The sequence below is a fragment of the Lethenteron reissneri genome, chromosome 31 (assembly GCF_015708825.2).
Source record: "Lethenteron reissneri isolate LAM-NWPU_2019-01 chromosome 31, ASM1570882v1, whole genome shotgun sequence".
Taxonomy (NCBI): Eukaryota; Metazoa; Chordata; class Hyperoartia; order Petromyzontiformes; family Petromyzontidae; genus Lethenteron; species Lethenteron reissneri.
Window position 1 is genome coordinate 11,972,582 of NC_083809.1, and position 23,835 is coordinate 11,996,416.

The window sequence follows — 23,835 nt, forward strand, 5'->3', positions numbered from 1 at the left end:
ACTTTGTCCAGATCTCTGAAGGATCTGTGAGCGCCTCACACAATCCAGCCTGGTTGAACGCAGGATGGTACCTAGGCAGGCCAGCCTGAATGTTTCAAACCGGCGCAGATGTTATTTTAGAGGGCTCCACGTTTCACAATCATAAAGAACGGAGTGCATGAACCGTGGCCGAGAAGACCCGTAGCTTTTGTATGGAGCGACAGGCCAGTTGTCTTCTACACAACGTTGCGCAGCTGTAAAAAAGATAATACCACTTGATTGATTCGGCTTGAGACTTCTGCTGCCAAACCTGAGCCGGTCATAATCCCAGGCACGGAAACGTCTCCAACTCTCTTCCCTACTGCCCTATCACCAGGTGTAATACGCACGTACACATAGACACAAGTCTCCCCGTTTAGCCTGAGCTAATTGTTGGAGCACGTGGATCGAATCCACGCCCTACTGCATACCAGAGGTAGTGGACGTCGTGTCTACCGTGGCGCCCCAAGTGCTCTTAGCCAGCACCTATGAAGGCCAGCACGGCATACGGGGTCTGGGTGACCAGAAACACGTCCGAACGCCTTTGTCTCCCTTGTGCTGGCAATGTTTACACAATCCGAGTTCGACAAACCCACACAACAACCGCCATTCGCCAATAATTGGCGGTGACGTAACCACGGTGCTGGTGCCAGGCTATGTGCACGTTAAGGCCACGTGAAGTGTCGAACGCTCGCTGGCAAGAGGTCACGGGATATACCCAGGTGCCATGGGTCAGATGACTGCCCGATGCACCACCTGTGCCCCCTACTGTGCCAACTTGCTTTGTTTTATCCGCCCGGCACTTCGCTCGTTGTTGTGAGCATCGCTCCTCGGCCCTCCGTTGTTGTTGGAGGGCGACAGCCTCCAACCACGACCACCACCATTCTGACATCCCACGCGGCCGCCAGCCATAGCAAACACATTCCTGCGGAGGGAGCTGGTAGGGACGTTGGGTTGCTCGGTCAATGGCCAGGGTCAATGGCGGCGTGGTGTATTCCGCAAATATGGCCGACTGTGAGGGCGGGCACAAGCCGGCGTGAGTAGGTTAAACGTTGAGTTTTATAAGGGCATAACGGGGTGACCAGCCCCTCCCCACCCAGCCCCACCCCTCCCACCCCCCATCCAGCCCCACCCTCCCCACCCAGCCCCTCCCCACCCTCCCCTCCCTACCCAGCCCCTCCCCACCCTCCCCACCCAGCCCCTCCCCACCCTCCCATCACCCAGCCCCACCCCTCCCATTTTTGGATGCACGACGGACGGACGGACACAATAATACCCTGTGGGCTGGTGTAACCAGGAGGTTCCTACCAGTATTATCTGTTGTTTGTAGGGGTCCAGCGTAGGGGGGGGGGGGGTAAGTCTCCTGCCTCTGCTAAGTGGGGGGACGGTACTGGGGGGGGGAGCTTGGTCAGGAAACGTCACGGACCCTGTTACGCTATTCACGCCGCGACTGTTTTCCACGGTGCCGAGGTAAACGAGGTAGAGGGGGAACAAAACCCCCAACTCCCACCCTCCCCTCCTCCCCTCCCGTCAACTCTCTCCCGGCGGATCTAGAAACATCTCCAACGGGGGAGGAGGGGGAGCTCTATGCCGCCCCCCATCTCGTGCACAACATCGCTGGCGCGTGCCACCTCGAGGCGGTGGCAGGCGCTCTGGCCGGGACTACAATCACAGCTACAGCAGCCGCTTTGACAACAGCCTCGCAACAACACAGCCACGATAGGAGGGCGGTGAGCCTCTTGGCTCAGCGGCAGCGCTGATCGGTTCGGATCAGGAGGGCCGGCGTACGCATGTATCTTGACTTAAAGCTTTCGTGACTGCAGGGATGAACATTATTTGGGTCTTTCGGTAAAAGAACCTAGATCGGTTCAAATAAAATGACAAAAAACTACAATGATCGCAACACAAGCGGTCGACCGCTTGTGTTGCAATCGAAACGTCGTCGTTTTTTGTTGTTTTCTTTGAACAGATCTACGTGTATGTTGAACTTCTTTCGCACCGTACGTAGCCAACCGTGCTAATCGGAGGTGCGGGGGAAGGACAAAAAACACGAAACACAGTGGGGAATATCCCCTACGTCGACTCCACCACCGCGGTGGCTAGGAGATGTTAACCACCTCGCCTGGTATGCAGCAGATCGTGTGTTTGATCCCGAACCTGACGCCTGCTGCTGTATATTTGGAGTTTGTATGTCACTCTCGCTCTCTCTTCCCGTAGCCGCGAAGGATTTTCTCCGCGTCCTCCGGTTTTCCCTCCACCTTTAGAATCAACGTCACGCGTTTCAGCAAATTTGGCTGCTATACGTTTCCACACGATAATCCCACTTCGTTGAGCTATCATTTGTGGCCACGTTGCTTCTGAAAAAGAGCTACACAGCTCGTTGGGCCTTAGCTGTTAAAATAAGAACATAGTTGTATTGCATCCCATCTGCTGTACCGTGTGGAGCACGCACCCTGAGGCTCATTGTGACTCTCCCGGAGAAGACAGTCGCACTGTTCAGAGGATCACAATCATTACCTGGTAAAACTAAAATAGTTAAATTTTAATAGTTTTAAATGAGCACCCGGCGCGGTGTGTAAACATCTGCATTGGGGAGACAAAGGCGGCCGCTGACGCCACGTGGCCCCCAGGCGTGTGAGCTACGCGGGGGCCCGTCGTGTTGCAGGAAGGTGGCGGCAGCGTTGGGTGTCGACCCCCGTCGGGGGGCGCCCCTCGCGATGAATGATTCACTCGGCCTCGGGCCAGGGGTCTCGATATCAAGACGAGCCCCCACGGGGGGGGGGGGGGGGTTACACATTCACGCGGGGGGTAGGGGGGTGGGGCGAGGGGGCCGTGTCCCCCATTAATAACTTCGCCGCTGTTTAAATGTCCAAAATGATGGTGGCCACTTCGTTGAGTTATACTTGGTGGTGGGCAGGTCGCTTTGGAACAGTAAGTTACTACCTCGGTGGGGTTTGCCTGATAGGGGTGGGTGGCCAGGACCACGCCCGATCGCCTCGTCTCCCAAGTCGCGATATTTTACACACCGCACCAGGTACTCATACGAGTCGGTCTATGGGAGGCCCAGGACCACACACACACACTGTCACACGAACAAAGATCCCCCATATAGCCTTTAGCAGACTATTGGGCTCAGTAAAACTATTTCTATTACTGTCTCATCATGTGAAATGTATACCATCATTCTAAATGTGGAGAGGAAAAACACGGATAAAAATCCACGCGACCACGGGGAGAACACGCAAACTCCAAATATACAGCAGCAGCAGGCGTCAGGGTCGGGATCGAGCCCACGACCTCCTCCAAACCCGTCGAGGGAGTTGACATCTCGCCCATCGTGGCGCCCAAAGTGCTCTTGGCGAACACCACAAGGGGGGTGGGTGGCCAAGACCACGCCCAACCGCCGTTGTCTCTCCATGTGTGATGTTCAAACACCAAACGAAGTACTCATTTGAGGCTCAATCGACCTAGGGGTGGCCCAGGACCGCTCCCAACACTAACAAAGACAAAGCCATACACACTGCACGCAGAACGTCGCCTGGGTCGGTAACTGAACTCAGGTGCTTCTCGCTGTGAGGCGCGCGTGCCACCGCCACTGCTGTCCAATGAATAAAAACCGGTTAAAAATGAATCGATTAATGATCAGCTCGCCGCGTCACGTGGCCTACTGCCGGGCGGAGTCGCCTGGGAATGAGTCCCAGGAATGAGTAACCCCCCTCCCCACCCTCCCCTCCCTCCTCCGCTGCTTCACGGTCAAGTTCACTCGCAATCTCCGGGAGCACGCTCCGGTTCGACCCCCGTCTGGGTGTGGTTGTTGTTTAACAGGTGCGGGGTCTCTCGTGACCTACGAGTCACAGTTGCATCATAGTTGAGTTGTAGTTGGGGGTGGTGGGGATCGAGCGTTGCCCCCTCGCGCAAGCCGTGGGATTCTCCAGATGCTCCGGTTTCCTCCTCCCACGTGAATAATTATAATAATAAACACAACTCATCATTAATTGGCTGAACGCATCTTACATATGAACACAAAATGCAGCGGCAGGCAGCACCCTCCTGGGATATGAATCATGAGACTCAGTGTGGCCCTCCGGGATAAATTAGATGTATTTTTTTTTACGTATAATGATTATTAAATGTTGGTGGCGAGATCGCGCGAATAAAAGTGTTCGCCGTAAATCTTGACACCGCCGTTGTGCACGTGCAGCGATCGATAGGCACGCTCGTTCGTGACGTGACACCTTTGTTCATTGACTGTGTTGGGTGGAGGAGGGTTTACGGCACAGACATCGATGACGAGACCCCGAGACTCGAACGAACGAACGAATCCTAGATCAGAAAAATCACACACACACACGACAACAAAGATCCCCCATGTAGCCTACGAAGGCTTTTTGGACAAGTGCTGCTAGCGAGAACACAACAACAACAGTCGCCATTTGCCACTACGTGGCGGTGACGTCACCACGACGCCTGTGCCAGGCCAGGTCCACTTTGAGGTCACGTGAAGTGTGAATGGCTCGCTGACAGGAGGTCACGGGACAGAGCCAGCAGGTGCCGTGGGTTGACCGCCTGAGATGACTGCCAGATGCACCACCACCACCACCACCCACCACCTGTGCCCCCACACACGCCACCCTCCTCACACCCTCCTCACACACAGCTCATTTGACCCTCCAAGTTGTTTCGTCCGATCCGTCCACCCTTCACGCGTGATCCACCAACCCCAGCCTCCTCCTCCCCCTCGCCTCGCCCTCCCTCCATGCGCTGCTCCAAACTCTCGCGTGGTTTACCCGATCCTGGCGTGCACCGAGCACTCACTCACAGCATCATCCTCCTCCCCCTTCCTCCTCCTCCTCCTCCTCTCCACACGAGCAGTACAAGTACCGTGGTCGTCACATATCCCGTCAAGCACACGCACGGACTTCCTTCTGGAAGTGGCGCAGTGACCCAGCACCATGGGTTCAACACAAGCACAACTCTGGACCGGTTTCCACATTCATTGTCTCATCAGCAATGTCAGGCTCGCTGCGACCATTTGTTCAACACAAATACAACTCTGAACTGGGTTTCTACTTTCAGTTTCTCATCAGCAGTGTCAGGTTCGGTTAGACGATTGGTTCAACACAAGCACGAATCTAGACCGGTTTCTACATTCGGTATCTCATCAGCAGTCACAGGCTCGCTTGCACCGTTGGTTCAACCCAAATACAACTCTGAACTGGTGTCTACATTTAGTATCTCATCAGCAGTGTTAGGCTCGCTTCGACGAACGGTTCAACACAAGCACAACTCTAGACCAGTTTCTACATTCAGCGTCTCATCAGCAGTGACAGGCTCGCTTGCACCGTTGGTTCAACACAAGCACAACGCGTTTACCGATGTCGCCACTGCCGTGTAGGACTGTGGATAGGTCAAGGTCACGAGGTCACGAGGTCACGAGGCCGACACGGCGGGTGCCACTCACGTTCTGCGAGATTCGCTGCTGGGCAGACGACGCCTGACCTTGGGGGGTCCCTCTTACAGTCTCAGCATCATCATCATCAGCGGCTTCATCGGCAGCAGCATTATCATCATCAGCATCAGCGGCTTCATCGGCAGCAGCAGCATCATTATCAGCGGCATCATCAACGGCATCATCAGCAGCATCAGCAGCAGGATCAGCATTATCAGCGGCATCATCAACGGCATCATCAGCATCACCGCCAGCATGTGCAGTTCGATCGGCAGGGCGGCAGCAGCGCAGTGGTGACACCCGTGCCTACCTGCACCAAGACACTGGCTCGATTCCCTACTCGGGCGCCTCTCTGTGTGGAGTGTGTACGCGATTCCCCTGTTCTGCAGAGAGAGAGTGTGAGTGTGTGAGTGAGTGAGTGAGAGGGGCGCGGTGGTGCAATAGTTAACGCGCTACGAAGCCAGCGTCCCGAATTCGACAAAAACTCACACAACAACCGCCATTCGCCACTACGTGGTGTTGACGTCTCCGCAGCGCGTGTGCCAGGCTAGGTGCACTTCGAGGCCACGTGAAGTGCCGAAGGCTCGCTGGCAGGCTACGGGAGAGACCCAGGTGCTATAAGTTCACTGAGATGAATGACAGATGCGCAATCTGAGCCCCCTACTGTGTGAACTTGCTGTCTTTTATCCGCCTGGTGCTCCGCTCATTGCGAGCGTCGCTCCTCTGACCTCCGCTGTTGTTGGAGGGCGACTGCCTCCAACTGCCCAGTAGCGTCCGTCACGAGCCTCCTCCACAGAGGCCGATCTTGACACCGCTGGTACCGGTCGTCGGCAAGTCCACTCAGCTCCACGTCCTCCCGTACCGCATCAGCTCCATCTCTTCTCCGGCCCGTGATGCGCCGGTTTAGCCCCCCCCTCCATCCGACCGAACAGAAGCTGCTTGGGAATGCGGTGGCTGCGCATGCGGTGGCTGGGCATGCGGGCTCCGTGACCCGGCCAACGCAGCCCATCACGCGCACGCTCGCTGCAGGACAAGGGGGAGCCCACACAAACTCGACCAAGTGGCATCGAGGCGCTTCTCGCTGCGGGACCGGCGGCCGCCCGTGACAGTCCTTGGGGTGGCCCATTTCAACCCCCGGGTCCGGGCCACGGGGCTCACGGCTGGACGATTCTGAATGTCACCCTGGGCAGAGTGGACCCCCCCCCCCCACCGCATCAACCACGCCTCCTGCCACGGCTAGAGGAGGAGGAGGCGGAGGGGGAGCCCCCGCCCCCACGGCTGAGGATGGGTGTGCTAGGGGGGGGGGGTGGTGGGAGTGCTCCATATGCCCACGAGTCGATAGCGGCCGCGCTGTGCCCTGATGAGACCTGACAGGCGACTCCCGCGCGCTCTCTCCCACGCTCTCCCCATCGCTCTCTCCTCTCCTCCTCGCTCTCCGTCACTCTCTGCACTCTCCACCCCCTCCCCTCTCCCGCACTCTGTCTGCCCGTCCCTCCGCTATTCCTTCACTCCGTTCCCTCTCTCCATCACTCACCTCCTTACTCTCACGCTCTCTCATTGACATCTCTCTGTAGATGTATCTCTCTCGTACTCTCCTCCCTCTCTCTCTGGCTCGGCTAAAACACCCCTCTCACTATACCCATGGGGCTGCTCTCACAAATCTCTCCCTTCGCAGCTCCATCTCTCTCGCTCTCTCTGTTTCAATACATCTCTCTCCCTCTCTTTCTCTCCCGCGTGTCCCTGGTGTGTAATTTCTCTCTCTCCCGCTCTCTCTCTCTCCCGCGTGTCCCTGGTGTGTAATGCTACCCGAGGCTTGCACAGAGCAGGTCGAGGATGCACACCGTTTGCTCCACATCGCTCTGGGGGAAAAAAAACAAAAAAACCGCAGCGAGCAAACGGCGTTCCCAACATTTGCCCGAGCTTTGTAGTTCTATATTGGGAATGTTTGACCCACTCCATTGTATGTTCGTAATAGAGGGGTGGGGGTGGGGGGGGGTTAGATCGCGTGAATATAAATGTGTCGTTAAACCCGCCACCACCCGACACAGCCAGTCAGTAAGGCCTGTGACTTAAACAAAACGTGACAATTAGTTAGAACTGCAGCACAGCGGATGTGGTTTGTTGGAGAGTAAAGCCACACCATGTATAATTAGAGTAACAGTGCAGTGACATTTCGCCGGTGATCACAACAACAACCAGCAGCAGCTTCATCAGGAGATTTGCCAGAATTGTGAAGAAGTCATCCCGTTTTGGTTTTAAATAGAAGGGAGGGAAGGTGACGTTATTGCTGCGAACCTATCATGCGAAGACCAGAGGGGTGGGGGTCAACATCGCCATATTGTCTCTCTGCCTGTCAATCCACACGGTCCACTCCGTGTTCTTGTACATGGGAATTAAGTTCTCACGACCATACGGCTTACAGCTGTTTCAACACGGGCACATTTCTACCTCGTGATGGGAGGACTTTGCAGGATGAACGTTGATATTTATAATAAGGGGCACGCGGTGATCTATAAGGTCTGAATTGGGTCTGGAATAAGGCAGGTAAAGGGTTGACAGGTGTGATTGTTCAACTGCATGTACCGTGCGTATGTTGAACATAGCTTCGCACCGTACGTAGCCAACCGTGCTAATCGGAGGTGGCCAACTCCAAAGGGGGAGGTGCGGGGGGAAGAGGGGGGGGAGAGGTGGGGGGGAGACCCCGAGCACCTGAGGGGGGGGTGGGACCCACGAGTTGTTAACTCAATCCACGCACCGCACACATGGGAACGACCCAGCTTGCTCTGCTTCCGCCACCACCATCAGCATCATCATCATCATCACACCCTCGGGAGGCGGCGGCGGCGGCCCTCGCGTGTGACCCACCAACCCTGGGGATGCGGGAGGGGGTTCCGCAGTAAGGGGGGGAGATTCTCGCTGCGTCATCCGAAGTGGCGGGGGGGGCGGGGGGGGCGCTATTCGCAGGATATGTTTGTTGCTGATTGATGTTGTTTTTTCGATCACGGGAACGTCTGGAGAATACCGGGGAGAAACACGCGGAGAATACCGGGGAACCCAGGGGGAGAGAACACACAAACTCTGCACACTCACAAAAGAAGACGAACATCACCACCCCCTCCCCACACACCCCCACCTTCCCAGACTTTACGGGACATTTGTGAAAAAGAGCTTCATAGCTCATCGGATTTCCCCAGTATAAATACACATTCTGGTTCAGGCTGTTGGGGTTTGCACGTGCTGTTAGCGAGCAGCACATGTGAAGGCCGCAAGGGGCCGTCCATAAATGACGTCACTCACCTAGGGGGGGGGGCAGAGCTTTGTGACGTCATATTTGAGGGGGGTCTGACTTTTTGTGACGCCGTACAATGAAGGGGGGGTGGGTAAAAAATCGTCCAAAATCGCGTGACGTCATTTATGGACGGTCCCCAAGGAATATGAAGGGGTGGGTGGCCAGTACCACGCCCGTGCCGCCTTTGTCTCCCTAGCGGCGATGTTTTCCCACATCGCAGCAGGTACTCACTTGGTGCCGAGTCTACTTAGGGGGGGAGGGGGGGCCAGGACCAGATTCAGATACTGGTCACGGGTGTTGGCCGTAAGCGGGGATCGAACTGTGGTCTCGGCCGGGTTTTCCAGCCCCCTCCCACGCGGATGCTGAGACATTGCAGAGAGAGGATTGGGTCGCTACAAATATCCACGCGATGACGGCACGCCAATTTGTCGTGCTATCGTTTGTGGGTAAACAAATAAATTGTTTTATTGCATCCCAGTTTACAGGACCCCCACTTGAACACGCAAACCTGAGGCTAACTGTGCCTCTCCTGGAGAAAGCAAATCGCCTTGTTCATCACAATCATTATTGACCGATCATTCCCAATCTACCGCTGGATGAACGTCTCCAGCCCCCACATCCTGTCGGCGTGTCGATGATTATATTATCGGGGTTGGTTGACCATACCTCACCGCGCTGGTCGGTGCAGATTCCTCTCCCACCCGTGAGATGTCACTGATGTTAGCCGTGACCGAGAACTCTGTGGTAGCCAAGTCCACGAACCACGGCACCACCCAGCATTATTGCTGAATTGGAGAGGTCAACCATGCCATGTAACAGGGCCCTCTTGAAAGCGAGTCTTGGGACTCGGCGATACTGAGATAGTGACACAGTGGCAGTGTCTCCCCTCCCCCCCATCTCCCCCATCTCCCCCCGTCCCCCCTCCCTCTCCCCCCGTCCCCCCTCCCTCTCCCCCCGTCCCCCCTCTCCCACCTCTCCCCGACCCCTCTCTCCGACTCTGGCGCCTCCACCACCCAGAGCTGCCTCTATGTGTGCGCGCGCGCGTGTATATTTAACTCCCCTCTCACTGCTGTACCTCTCTCTCCATCGCCTCCCTCTCGCCCGCACAACTCTCATCCCACGCAACGCTGGGGCGCGAACACTCACCCCCCCCTCTCTCTCCCTTCTTCACCCGCTCGCTCTCCCCTCTCTCTCCCTTCCTCTGTCGATCTGCATCTCTCTCGCTCTCCCCTCCTCCAGGGCCTCTCTCACTACCATCGGCATCATTACCACCATCAGCATCATCACCACCATCAGTATCGCCATCATTGCCATCAGGATCATCATCGCCATCATCACCACAACCAAAAAAAGCAAAGACAAAGATCCCCCGTATAGCCTGAACAGATTGTTGGGGTAAGTGCTGTTAGCAAGCACCTATTAAGGCCGGCACGGCACACGAGGGGGTGGGTGGCCAGCACCACGCCCGGCCGACTTTGTCTCCCCAGTGGCGATGTTTACACACCGCACCAGGTACTCATTTGAGGTTGAGTCGACCTAGGGGATGTCCAAGACCAGTTTAGATAATCGCCACTGGTGTTGGCCGTGAGCGGGAATCGAAATCGGGTCGCCAGGTTCGTAGCGCAGTGCGCTAACCGCTACACCACCACCATCACCAACATCAGCATCGCCATCATCGCCATCCGGATCATCTTTGCCATCGTCACAATCACCACCGTCAGCATCATCATCCCCACCATCAGCATCATTACCACCACCGTCATTGCCATCATTACCGTCATCAGCATCAGAACTACCACCATCGTCATTATCATCGCCATCGCCACCAACGCAACCACCATCATCATCATCAACCGCGCTCTCGCTGCCAGCGTGGTCGCTGTCCGTGGTGCTTGTGACGAAGGGCCCGGATGGACGCTCCACGAGAAACGAAATTGGCACTAAACTAAAACTAAACTATGCAACTATGTTTTCTTGATTTGACCAGGTAAGGCCCACCACTGAGCAATGCAGCTGTTTTTTCAGAAGCGACCTGGCCAATCACAAATCATAGCCTCAACGAAGTGGCTCATCATCACGTGGACATTTATAGCAGCCAAATTCGCAAAGCGCGTGAGGTTTATTCTACACATGGAGGAGAAAACCGGAGGACCCTGAGAAAAATTCCACGCAACCACGGGGAGAAAAAGAGAGACACACAAACTCCAAATATACAGCAGCAGGAGTCAGGGTCTGAATCGAACCCACGACCATCCTGTATACCAGGCGAGGTAGTTAACATCTCGCCACCAAGGTGCCCTCAAAGTGCCAGTGTTAAACGACGCAACACAACACTTTAACATAATTTAGGGATGCCTACTTACAACAACCGCTAAACCTACAATTCACCGAACAACCAGACTCTACCCGGCCAATTACAATTATTCATCAGCTCGCAATCAACACACCCACGACACACACACTCCACACACACCACACACACACCACACACATCACACACACCACACACATCATACACACCACACACACCACATATCACACATATCACATCACACATCACACACACTACACACACACATCACACACATCACACACATCACACACATCACACATACCACATATCACACACATCACACACACCACACACACATCACACACACCACACACCACACACCCCACACACATCACACACATCACACACACGTCACACACATCACACACACCACACAAACACACCACACACATCACGCACACCACACATCACACACAGCACACACATACCACACATCACACACACCACACATCACACACACCACACCACCACATATCACACACATCACACACACACATCACACACACCACACATCACACCACATATCACACACATCACACACACCACACACATCACACACACCACATATCACACACATAACACACACCACACATCACACACATCACACACACACATCACACACACCACACATCACACCACATATCACACACACCACACACACCACATATCACACACATCACACACACCACACACATCACACACACCACAGACATAACACACATCACACACCCCACACACACACACCACACACATCACACACATCACACACACATCACACACATCACACACCACACACACCACACACATCACACACACCACACACACACATCACACACACCACATATCACACACATCACACACACCACACATCACACACACCACACCACCACATATCACACACATCACATCACACACATCACACACCCCACACACAAACACCACACACACATCACACACACATCACACACACCACACATATCACACACATCACATCACACACATCACACACACCACATATCACACACACCACACATCACACACACACCACACACACACCACACACACACCACACACACACCACACATCACACACATCACACACACCACCACACACACAGTGCCGGATTAAGCGAGTGCGGGCCTGTAGCATCTTACCTATGAAAGTCATATTTGTCTGTCTGTCTGTGTGTCCGTGTGTCCATGTGTGTCTATGCGGACACACCTTGTGACTCATTTATCTCACAAACTGCTGGCTTCACGTGTCAACAAACTACACATGTACGACTTGATAAGCCACCGACCGACAAAATCGCGATTTATTTTTCCCATCCGACAAATGTAAAGTAGTTAAATTAACAATGTATTCCTTTTATAAGCACACGGCAACGCCGAGGTACGCAGATACTGTTATAGAGTAAGCAGATACTGTTATAGAGTAAGCAGATACTACTATAGAGTCAGTAGATACTACTATGTAGTCGGTAGATACTGCTATAGGGTCTGCAGATACTAATATAGAGTCAGCAGATACTATTGTAGAGTCAGATACTACTGTAGTCAGGAGCGACTACTCACTGTGTTGTATGTAGGGTGTTTAGGTATATATGCCTTCGCGGGGGAAAACATATTTTCGAGACATTTTTTGATACCTTTTTGATCAACTATTTACCTCACACTTTCTATAACTTTTTGGACTTCTGCAAACCTCTTATAATTTTGTTAACGAACAAATGGACAGACAAACGGCACGTCGGGCTTTCACAATAGCTTAGTATTTGTGTATGTATATGTTGTGTTTTTAAGTGAAGTTTTTGAAATATATTTTCCCCCGGGCAACGCCGGGTAATTCCCACTAGTATATCTTATGAAGGGGCCCTAAATTTATATTTTAAAAAACACGTGAATAATGAAACACACATTTTTAACTTGCGTAGAGTAATTTTAACTAATGTAGTCAATTATTTTTTTCATTTGCTATACAGCCAAATAATACGACAAATCGCTAACCTTAAACACCCAGTCGTTCATAAAAGTTGAAGGCAGTATAGTACTCTAGTAATAGAGCAAGTGCAGAATCACTGAACCGGAATTAATAGCTTTAAAGCATTTAGCGCGGGGCCTTTGAAAGTGCGGGGCCCGTAGCTACTTGTGTAGCTACTTTTGCTACTACGATAATCTTGCACTGATCACACACACATCACACACCTACGAAGGCCGGCACACAAGCGGTGGTTGGCCAACACCATGTCCCGGCCGCCTTTGTCTCCCTCATGCAGGGCCCCAGGTACTCGTACAGCGCCATACGTGTTAAGCACCCTCTCTGCTGCTGCTGCTGCTTCTCGTGGGCTCCGTTGGTCGAGCTCACGAAAGCGGAGCTCTGAGCTCTGACCACCGCGTGGACATCAGCAGCAACAGGAGGAGCAACAGGAGGAGCAGCAGCAGCAAGAGGAGGAGCAGCAGGAGCAGCAGCAGCAAGAGCAGCAGCAGGAGTAACAGGAGCAGTAGCAGCAGGAGCAGCAGCAACAAGAGCAGCAGGAGCAGCAGCAGTAGGAGCAGCAGCAAGAGTAGCAGCAGGAGCAGCAGGAGGAGCAGCAGCAGGAGCAGCAGGAGCAGGAGCAGTAGCAGCAGGAGCAGCAGCAGTAGGAGCAGCAGCAGGCGCAGCAGAAGGAGGAGCAGCAGCAGGAGCAGAAGCAGGAGCAGCAGGAGGAGGAGCAGCAGCAGGAGCAGCAGCAGGAACAGCAGCAGGAGGAGCAGCAGGAGGAGCAGCAGGAGAAGCAGCAAGAGGAGCAGCAGTAGCAGCAGCAGGAGGAGCAGCAGGAGTAGCAGCAGCAGGAGCGGCAGCAGCAGGAGGAGCAGCAGGAGCAGCAGCAGGAGCAGCAGCAGCAGGAGCAGCAGGAGCAGCAGCAGGAGCAGCAGCAGCAAGAGCAGCAGCAGGAACAGCAGCAGGAGCAGCAGCAACAGCAGGAGCAGCAGCAGCAGGAGCAGCAGCAACAGGATGAGCAGCAGGAGAAGCAGCAGCAGGAGGAGCAGCAGGAGCAGCAGCAGCAGGAGCAGGAGCAGCAGTGTGAGTAGATGTGTGTGTGTGATGAGTGTGAGTAGATGTGTGTGTGTTAGATGCTTGTGAGTAGATGTGTGTGTATGTAAGTCGATGTGTGTGTGTGATGAGTGTGAGTAGATGTGTGTGTGTTAGATGCTTGTGAGTAGATGTGTGTGTGTGTGAGATGAGTGAGTAGATGTGTGTGTGTGAGATGATTGTGAGTAGATGTGTGTGTGTGTGAGATGAGTGAGTAGATGTGTGTGTGTAAGTGGATGTGAGATGATTGTGAGTAGATGTGTGTGTGTGAGTAGATGTGTGTATGTGATGAGTGTGAGTAGATGTGTGTGTATGTAAGTAGATGTGTGTTTGATGAGTGTGAGTAGATGTGTGTGTGTGTGAGATGGGTGTGAGTGGATGTGTGTGTGTGTGAGATGATTGTGAGTAGATGTGTGTGTGTGTAAGTGGATGTGTGTGTGCGATGAGTGTGAGTAGATGTGTGTGTGTGTGTGATGCTTGTGAGTAGATGTGTGTGTGATATGATTGTGAGTAGGTGTGTGTGTGATGAGTGTGAGTGCTGTGTGTGTGTGATGAGTTTGTGCAATGAGTGTGTGTAAAGTGTGTGTGTGATGAGTGTGAGTAGATGGGCGTGTGTGATATGATTGTGAGTAGGTGTGTGTGAGATGATTGTGAGTAGATGTGTGTGTGAGATGATTGTGAGTAGATGTGTGTGTGTGTGAGATGATTGTGAGTAGATGTGTGTGTGTGTGTGAGATGATTGTGAGTAGATGTGTGTGTGAGATTGTGAGTAGATGTGTGTGTGAGATTGTGAGTAGATGTGTGTGTGAGATGAGTGTGAATGGATGTTTGTGAGAGATGATTGTGAGTAGGTGTGTGTGTGTGTGTGAGAGATGATTGTGAGTGGATGTGTGTTTGTGTGCAAGTGTGCGTATGGTTTGGGTAGCGGAAGTGCAGCGATGCTGCACTCTCAGGTAACACCGGTGACGATTATCTGAACCGGTCCTGGGCCTCCCCTAGGTCGAGTCAGCCTCAAAATGAGTACGCGGTGCGGTGTGTAAACATCGTCACTGCGGAGATAAAGGTGGCTGGGCGTGGTGCTCGCCACCCAACCCCTCGTTGTGTGTGTGTGTGTACATACACACGTGCCAGCCTTCATAGGTACCGTGCTACGCGCGAACACCGCTTGCCCCAGCAGCCTGCGCAGGCTACACAGGGCACCTTTGTCTGAGTGGTGTAACCTCAGAAGAACGCAGCAGCAGCGGCAGAGCCGCGCTCTGCCGCTGCTGCTGCTCTCGCGGGAGCGCCGATCGAAGCGAGCGTCTGCGCGAGACGCGGGAGGGGTGGGGGCGGTGGGGTTGTAGGGGGGGGGGGTCGATCTCACTAAAGAGCCCCCCCCCTCTACCCCAACCCCCCCCGAACCAGTCCCCGCCTCGTCCCCTCGAACCATGCCCCCGCACGTACTCCTGGACTCGCGTGGCGCACTTCACTACCCTGCACTGCACTACACTACCCTGCACAGCACTACCCAGCACAGCACTACCCTGCACTACCCTGCACTGCACTACACTACCCTGCACTACACTACCCTGCACTACACTACCCTGCACTGCACTACACTACCCTGCACTGCACTACCCAGCACAGCACTACCCTGCACTGCACTACCCAGCACTGCACTACCCTGCACTACCCTGCACTACCCTGCACTACACTACACTACCCTGCACTACCCTGCACTTCACTACACTACCCTGCACTAAACTACACTACCCTGCACTGCACTACACTACCCTGCACTACCCTGCACTGCACTACACTACCCTGCACTACCCTGCACTTCACTACACTACCCTGCACTACACTACACTACCCTGCACTACCCTGCACTGCACTACACTACCCTGCACTACCCTGCACTGCACTACACTACCCTGCACTACCCTGCACTGCACTACACTACCCTGCACTGCACTACACTACCCTGCACTACCCTGCACTACACTACCCTGCACTACCCTGCACTGTACTACACTACCCTGCACTACACTACCCTGCACTACACTACCCTGCACTACCCTGCACTGCACTACACTACCCTGCACTACACTACCCTGCACTACACTACCCTGCACTGCACTACCCTGCACTACACTACCCTGCACTACCCTGCACTGCACTACCCTGCACTGCACTACCCTGCACTACCCTGCACTGCACTGCACTACACTACCCTGCACTACACTACCCTGCACTACACTACCCTGCACTACCCTGCACTGCACTACACTACCCTGCACTACACTACCCTGCACTACACTACCCTGCACTGCACTACCCTACACTACCCTGCACTACCCTGCACTGCACTACACTACCCTGCACTGCACTACACTACCCTGCACTGCACTACACTACCCTGCACTACACTACCCTGCACTACACTACCCTGCACTGCACTACCCTGCACTACCCTGCACTTCACTACACTACCCTGCACTACACTACCCTGCACTGCACTACACTACCCTGCACTGCACTACCCTGCACTACACTACACTACCCTGCACTACACTACCCTGCACTGCACTACACTACCCTGCACTGCACTACCCTGCACTACACTACACTACCATGCACTGCACTACCCTGCACTACACTACCCTGCACTGCACTACCCTGCACTACCCTGCACTGCACTACACTACCCTGCACTACACTGCACTACACTACCCTGCACTGCACTACCCTGCACTGCACTACCCTGCACTACACTACCCTGCACTGCACTACACTACCCTGCACTACACTACCCTGCACTACACTGCACTGCACTACACTACCCTGCACTACACTGCACTACACTACCCTGCACTGCACTACCCTGCACTACATTACCCTGCACTGCACTACCCTGCACTACACTACCCTGCACTGCACTACACTACCCTGCACTGCACTACCCTGCACTACCCTGCACTTCACTACACTACCCTGCACTACACTACCCTGCACTACACTGCACTACCCAGCACTGCACTACACTACCCTGCACTACCCTGCACTGCACTGCCCAGCACTGCACTACCCGGCACAACACTACCCAGCACTGCACTACCCTGCACTGCACTACCCTGCACTACCCGGCACTACCCTGCACTGCAATACCCTGCACTACCCAGCACTGCACTACCCTGCACTGCCCAACCCTGCACTGCACTACCCTGCACTACCCTGCACTACACTATCCTGCAGTGCACTACCCTGCACTACACTGCACTACCCTGCACTGCACTACCCCGCACTACACTACCCCGCACTACATTACCCTGCACTACACTACCCTGCACTGCACTACCCTGCACTACCCTGCACTGCACTACCCTGCACTACCCTGCACTACACTACACTACCCTGTACTGCACCATACTGATACGTGACGAGGTTTTACTGCAGCACCGATGCACAATGAGGTTTCACCACCACACTGATACAAGTTGAGATTTGAACGCCCCACTGATACGTGACGAAGTTTCACCGCCACACTAATATGTGATGAGGTTTCACCGCCACATCACAGACTCACCCAACCGAGATCCACAGACTCACCAATCAGACTCCCACAGACTCAACAGAGAGACCCCAAACTCACCACACAGAGACCCACAGACTCATCACACAGAAAACCATAGACTCACCACACAGAGACCCACACACTTACCACACAAAGACTGACAGATTCACCACACAGAAAACCACAGACTCACCATACAGACCCATCGACTCATGAAACAAAGAACCACACACTCACCACACAGAGACCCATAGAGTTACCCATACCTGTCAACCCATACGGTTTACCACGTACAGGGAAATTGAGTTTTCAGGTCCATACGGCGTACATACATTTCAATAGGGCAACAAAAATGATAATTGTGTCTATTTTTAAGTGTTTATCCCTCGTGATGGGAATTTGTAGGATGAACGGTGATATTTATAAGGGGCACGGGGTGACCAATAAGGTCTGAATTGGTCTGTAATACCTGTCAACCCCTTATCAGTGCCCTACCTTTTTACAGACAAATTCAGACCTCATTATAAATCTCAAAGTTCATCCTGCAAAGTTCCATCACAAGGGAGAAACACAAAGACACATTTTTATTTTGTTTGCGTGTATTGAAACGGCTGTACGCCCTATGGACCTGACAACTCAATTTCCATGTACAAGGACACAGGATAAACAATAGGGTTTGACGGGGGTTATTGCAGACGTTACGTTCCCTATTCCAGTATAAGAAAGACTACTTGTTTTGTATGTTTATTGACATTAACATATTATTTCTCCAATTTAAATGTTACTTTAATTTGATTAAAATTTGGATTTGTGTATTATTCATGAAGTAAACACGCATTGTTTCGTTTATGCAGCATTAGCAGGGGCTGTAGGAGGCGCGACAGATGTGTTGGGTAGATGTTCGACATGTTCCTTTTTAAATGTTTTTGAAATAATATGTACTTTAACATGTTGTTAAATATGATAAGCGGCTGTCATCGTAATTGAGATTTGGGCGGATTTCGTGCCCATGCAATTCAGCTGCGATGTTGTTGTGACATTGAGGGTTTCTCTGATCACTGTTGCAGATACACAATTTACCCGTCTGAAGGGGACTCTTTAAAGGAAGTGTTTTACTGTCCCCCCGCCCCAACCTGTTCTCCCCGCCCCCCCTTGACCGGATTTCCAATGGCAGGAGACAGGACAGGGTGGACTGGCTACATACACAATCTGATTATTATTAATACAGGTTTTGGGGTTATATTTCGTAAGTATGAATGTGGCATAACCCTCCATCACCCGGCACAGCCAGTAAGGTTTGTGAAGCGTTCCAAATTTTTGTATTTAGATTGTACATTTATTTGGCATTTAGTTTAACACATATGCTCTCGCGACCAATATCATCCATGATAGTTCTTTTTGGTTAGATCACGATCTGACCCAAAAACCTCTATGATGCATTTGGGATTTACTTTCTAGCCCACCGGTGGGCTAAAGTAGTACACTAATGGGCTCGTTGTTTACGTGACGAAGGGTTACGACACAACATTGATACCTATGCGATCTAACCCAAAAACCTTAATTATGAATAATATTGGTCACGAAAGCCTATATGTTAAACCGAATCTGCTTATTGTTGTTATTTTTAGTTTGTTGTCCTTCCCCGCACCTCCGACTAGCCACGGTTTGCTACGTACGGTGCAAAAGAAGTTCAACCAATACCCGCCATTCGCCACGAATCACATTTCACCACACAAACACAATTAAACAGCCACGTCCTCTCGGGTAGCAGGGTAACGATTTCACCATGGAAGTTGAAAGAAAAAAAAATCGGAATTTGTTCGATTTGTCATTCATAGGGAGAGAACAAAAAACCACGGCGCGAGAAAAATCTAACAAATGTACGACAGAAACAGATCGACTTGACTCTTCACTATCGCCTTGCTGGGGTGAATTTGAGCCGAGTTAACCGATGCAGTCATATCCCACGCGTCGACAAAAGCCACGTCCGCACCGCGGAACGCGTCCAGGGTGATTTCATTCACCCTGAACGTGCTCCAGTTGTTGAATATCTCGAGGTTGTCGGCGTCGCGCGTGTTTGCCAACTTGACGATGACCCTGGTCTCGGGGCTTCTCCGCAGCAGCCTCCTAACGGCCCCGCCAATGTTCCGCATTCGCGTGCGGAAAACCTCCAGAGGGAAGGGGGTGAAGTGAGCCCCCAGGCTGATGCCCACTGCCACGCGGCTCCCGCCGGACATCCCGTCGATGCGACGGGCGATGTGCTGGACGTCTTCCCTGAGGGTGTATGACGCCGTGACCAATGGGTAGGCGTGGCAGAACCAAGCGAGCGTGATGTTGTTTCTCGCATCGATTGCCAACTTCGGTTGGTGCCGTCCGGATTTGTAAAAGTCGACTCGTTTCAAAGCTGCATAGGCACGGACACAGTGAATAACCTCAGCACGCTCCGCATATTAAGATTGCATCGCCACTACAGTAGATGTTCTGCAGTGCATCGATCAGGCATATGATGAAGATTCATTTGATTCACGTATTACTCTTTTGGCTATTTTAATTTTGCCAGTTAATGCCCACCGAGCGATTTTGGTCCTAATCAGAAGTAACGTGGCCAAAAATTACAGCTCAACGAGGTGGCTTATACTGGTAGGAACCTCCTGGTTACACCAGCCCACAGGGGATTATTGTGTCCGTCCGTCGTGCAGGGAGGGGCTGCGTGGGGAGGGAGGGGCTGGGTGGGGAGGGGAGGGTGTGGAGGGGCTGGGTGGGTAGGGTGGGGCTGGTTGGGGAGGAGAGGGTGGGGAAGGGCTGGGTGGGGAGGGTGGGGAGGGACTGGGTGGGGAGGGTAGGGAGGGGCTGGGTGGGGGGTGGGAGGGGTGGGGCTGGTCACCCCGTGGTGCCCTTATAAAACTCAACGTATAACCTACTCACGCCGGCTTGTGCCCGCCCTCACAGTCGGGCATATTTGCGGAATACACCACGCCACTGTTGACCCTGGCCATTGACCGAGCAACCCAACGTTCCTACCAGCTCCCTCCGCAGGAATGTGTTTAAGTGGAAATTTATAGCAGTAGCCAAAAACTCTGAACGCATGTTTCCAAAAGAGGAAGGAAAACCGGAGGACCCGGAGAAAAATCAACGTGACCATCAGGAGAATACGTAAACTTCAAATATACAGCAAGCGTCAGGGTTGGGATCGAACCCACGAACCTCCTGCATACCAGGCGAGAGAGTCAACATCTTGTATTGATGCTATCAGTAGTGATTATGATTCCCACAAACAGTGCATTTTCAGGACATTCAAACAGAGCTCCGTCATGATAGCCTCGCGCTCTAAGAACGGGGCGAATACCAAAATTTACAATTCTGGTAAATCGCCCAATGAAGTTAGTTTTAATCACCAGCGAAATGTCACGGTACTCCAATTGTAAATGTTAAAGTGGGTTTACTCTCCAACACATAACTGGTTAGTGCTGAACTAGTATATTACACTACACACTACACTATACACTACACTGCTATACATTGCACTACACAATACAATAAACTACACACTACACTAATATAAACTACACTCTAATTATAAATGATGCAGTGGGGTTACTCTCCAACACACAACCGAGTTAGTGTTGAACTAGTAACTAATTGGCACCACGTTTTGCTCACGTGACAAACCTCCTTACTGATTGGCTGCGTCGGGGGTGGTGGCGACTGTGGTTCTAACGACACACACACTTCACAATCTAACCCCCCAGAAACAAACCAATTTTTATCGTGAATAACAACGGCGCAACGATGGCGATCGCCATCGGCGGTGCCCCCCGCCGCCCCTTTACCTTTGACGAACGTCTCCAGGTACTCCATATATTGCCTGATGGTGGAGTCTCCGAACAGGTACACCTCCCTGTGCCGCAGGCAGTCGGTGACCTTCGCTGGGGTGTCGAAGCTCCTCGCACTGCACACGGTGGACCTCCAAACACCCTGCAGGTAGAAGCCGCTGGGTCTCGGCGTGCCCAACCCGGGCGAACACCTCTTCGGGGGCATTTCTTGCGGAGCTCCTGTCCCCCGGAAGGCAATCGTCAACCTGGTATGCAGGAGGTCGTGGGTTCAATCCTGACCCTGACACCTGCTGCTTTATAATTGTAGTTTGCATGTGGCTAGGAGATGTCAATTACCTCGCCTGGTATGCGAGAGGTCGTGGGTTCAATCCTGACCTTGACACCTGCTGCTTTATATTTGTAGTTTGCATGTGGCTAGGAGATGTTAATTACCTCGCCTGGTATGCAAGAGGTCGTGGGTTCAATCCTGACCCTGACACCTGCTGCTTTATATTTGTAGTTTGCATGTGGCTAGGAGATGTCAATTACCTCGCCTGGTATGCGAGAGGTCGTGGGTTCAATCCTGACCTTGACACCTGCTGCTTTATATTTGTAGTTTGCATGTGGTTAGGATATGTTTATTACCTCGCCTGGTATGAAGGAGATAGTGGGTTCGATCACGACCCTAATGCCTGCTCCTGTATATTTGTAGTTTGCATCTGGCTAGATGTTAACTACCTTGCCTGGTATGCAGGAGGTCGTGGATTCGATCCCGACCTGACGCCTGCTTTATACTTATAGTTTTCACGTGGCTAGGAGATGTTAATTACCTCGCCTGGTATGCAGGAGGTAGTGGGTTCGATCCTGACCCTGATGTCTGCTGTTGTGTATTTGGAGTCAGCGTCTCTCTTATCGCCATGGTGGCTAGCAGATGTTAACTACCTCGCCTGGTATGCAGGAGGTCATGGGTTCGATCCTGACCCTGACACCTGCTGTATATTTGGAATCTGCCTCGCTCTCTCTCATCACCACGGTGGCTAGGTGATGTTAACTACCTCGCCTGGTATACAGGAGGTCGTGTGCTCGGTCCTGACCCTGACGATGCCTGCTGCTGTATATTTCTAGTTTGCATGACTCTCTCTCTCATCATCATCGCGTTGGCTAGGATATCTTAACTACCTCGCTTGGCACGCAAGAGATTGTGGGTTCGATCCCGACCTGACGCCTGCTGTAAGCTCGTAATTTTCTTGTGGCTAGGAGATGTTAATTATCTCGCCTGGCACGCAGGGGATTGTGGGTTCTATCCCGACCATGACACCTGCTGTATATTTTGAGTTTTTGCCTCTCTCTCTCCTGGTGCATGCTGGGAGTGAGTAAACCGAGCGTGGCTGCTAGTGTGAGCTCCGAGAATATTAGTTTTTCTTTGTTCAAACTAGTTTTTTCACATTCTAATTTTTCTACATCATGTTTCTATTCTGTACTAAAATATCGTTTTCATTTTAGTTTTTTAGTTTTTCATTTTTTTTTTCCTTTGTAAGGCGTGCCCCATTTGGGGCAGGCCTGCTCAACTGGAGCACACCTGTCTACAAGCTTGGCAAACAAAAAATGTGTGGGCCTGAGCAGGAGTCATGGCTTGAAGGTAGTTACCGAGCCAAAGCGTTTCTGTCGAGAACAGCATATTGGTAATTGGAATAGTTGTTGGTTTTCAGAATCTTAAATCACCATCCAGCATGATCAAAGTTATTGCTGTTTTTTTTAGTAGCGAGTCACCACTGATGGTGGAGCAGGGCTTTGAGCTCAATGGTGTTTGCTTCGCCTCTGTCTGCTCCGGCTGCAAAGAAAGTCTTGTCCAATTTAACCACCCATTTTCCAATGATGTGGATATTTTAATCTACATATTTCGTTACGGAAAAAGTGTCTCTGAGATGAGAATGATTCCCCTGGGATGCAAGGTGTCAGAGCTGTGATGTTCTTCAGGAGGCAGGTCTTCACGATCCTCACATGGCCACAAAAAAACTCGTAACCTTCAGTTGAAATTCACCGTTGGTGAATGTAATTACACAGTCTTTGCCATGACTGACACTGTAAAGTGTTTTAGCTATGGGACTGTGGGTCACCTGGTCAGGGCCTGTCCTAAACTTGCGAGCTTGGGGCTGAGACAAGCCGTGCTTCTGAGGCTGATGCAGCAGCTGAGGAAACCGAGTGTGTGGGGATGCCTGCCTCTCTGAGGCTGAAGCTGGACCGGCGAGACGAAATATTGTCTCAGGATGAGACGGGAACAGTTATTGG

General features: G+C 52.4%; 1 protein-coding gene across 1 annotated transcript in view; it reads right to left on the reverse strand.

Moving 5' to 3' along the window:
• Positions 1–23,835, reverse strand: part of LOC133349862 (indian hedgehog protein-like) — a 116,363-nt gene that overhangs the window by 7,571 nt on the left and 84,957 nt on the right. The window lies entirely within an intron of this gene.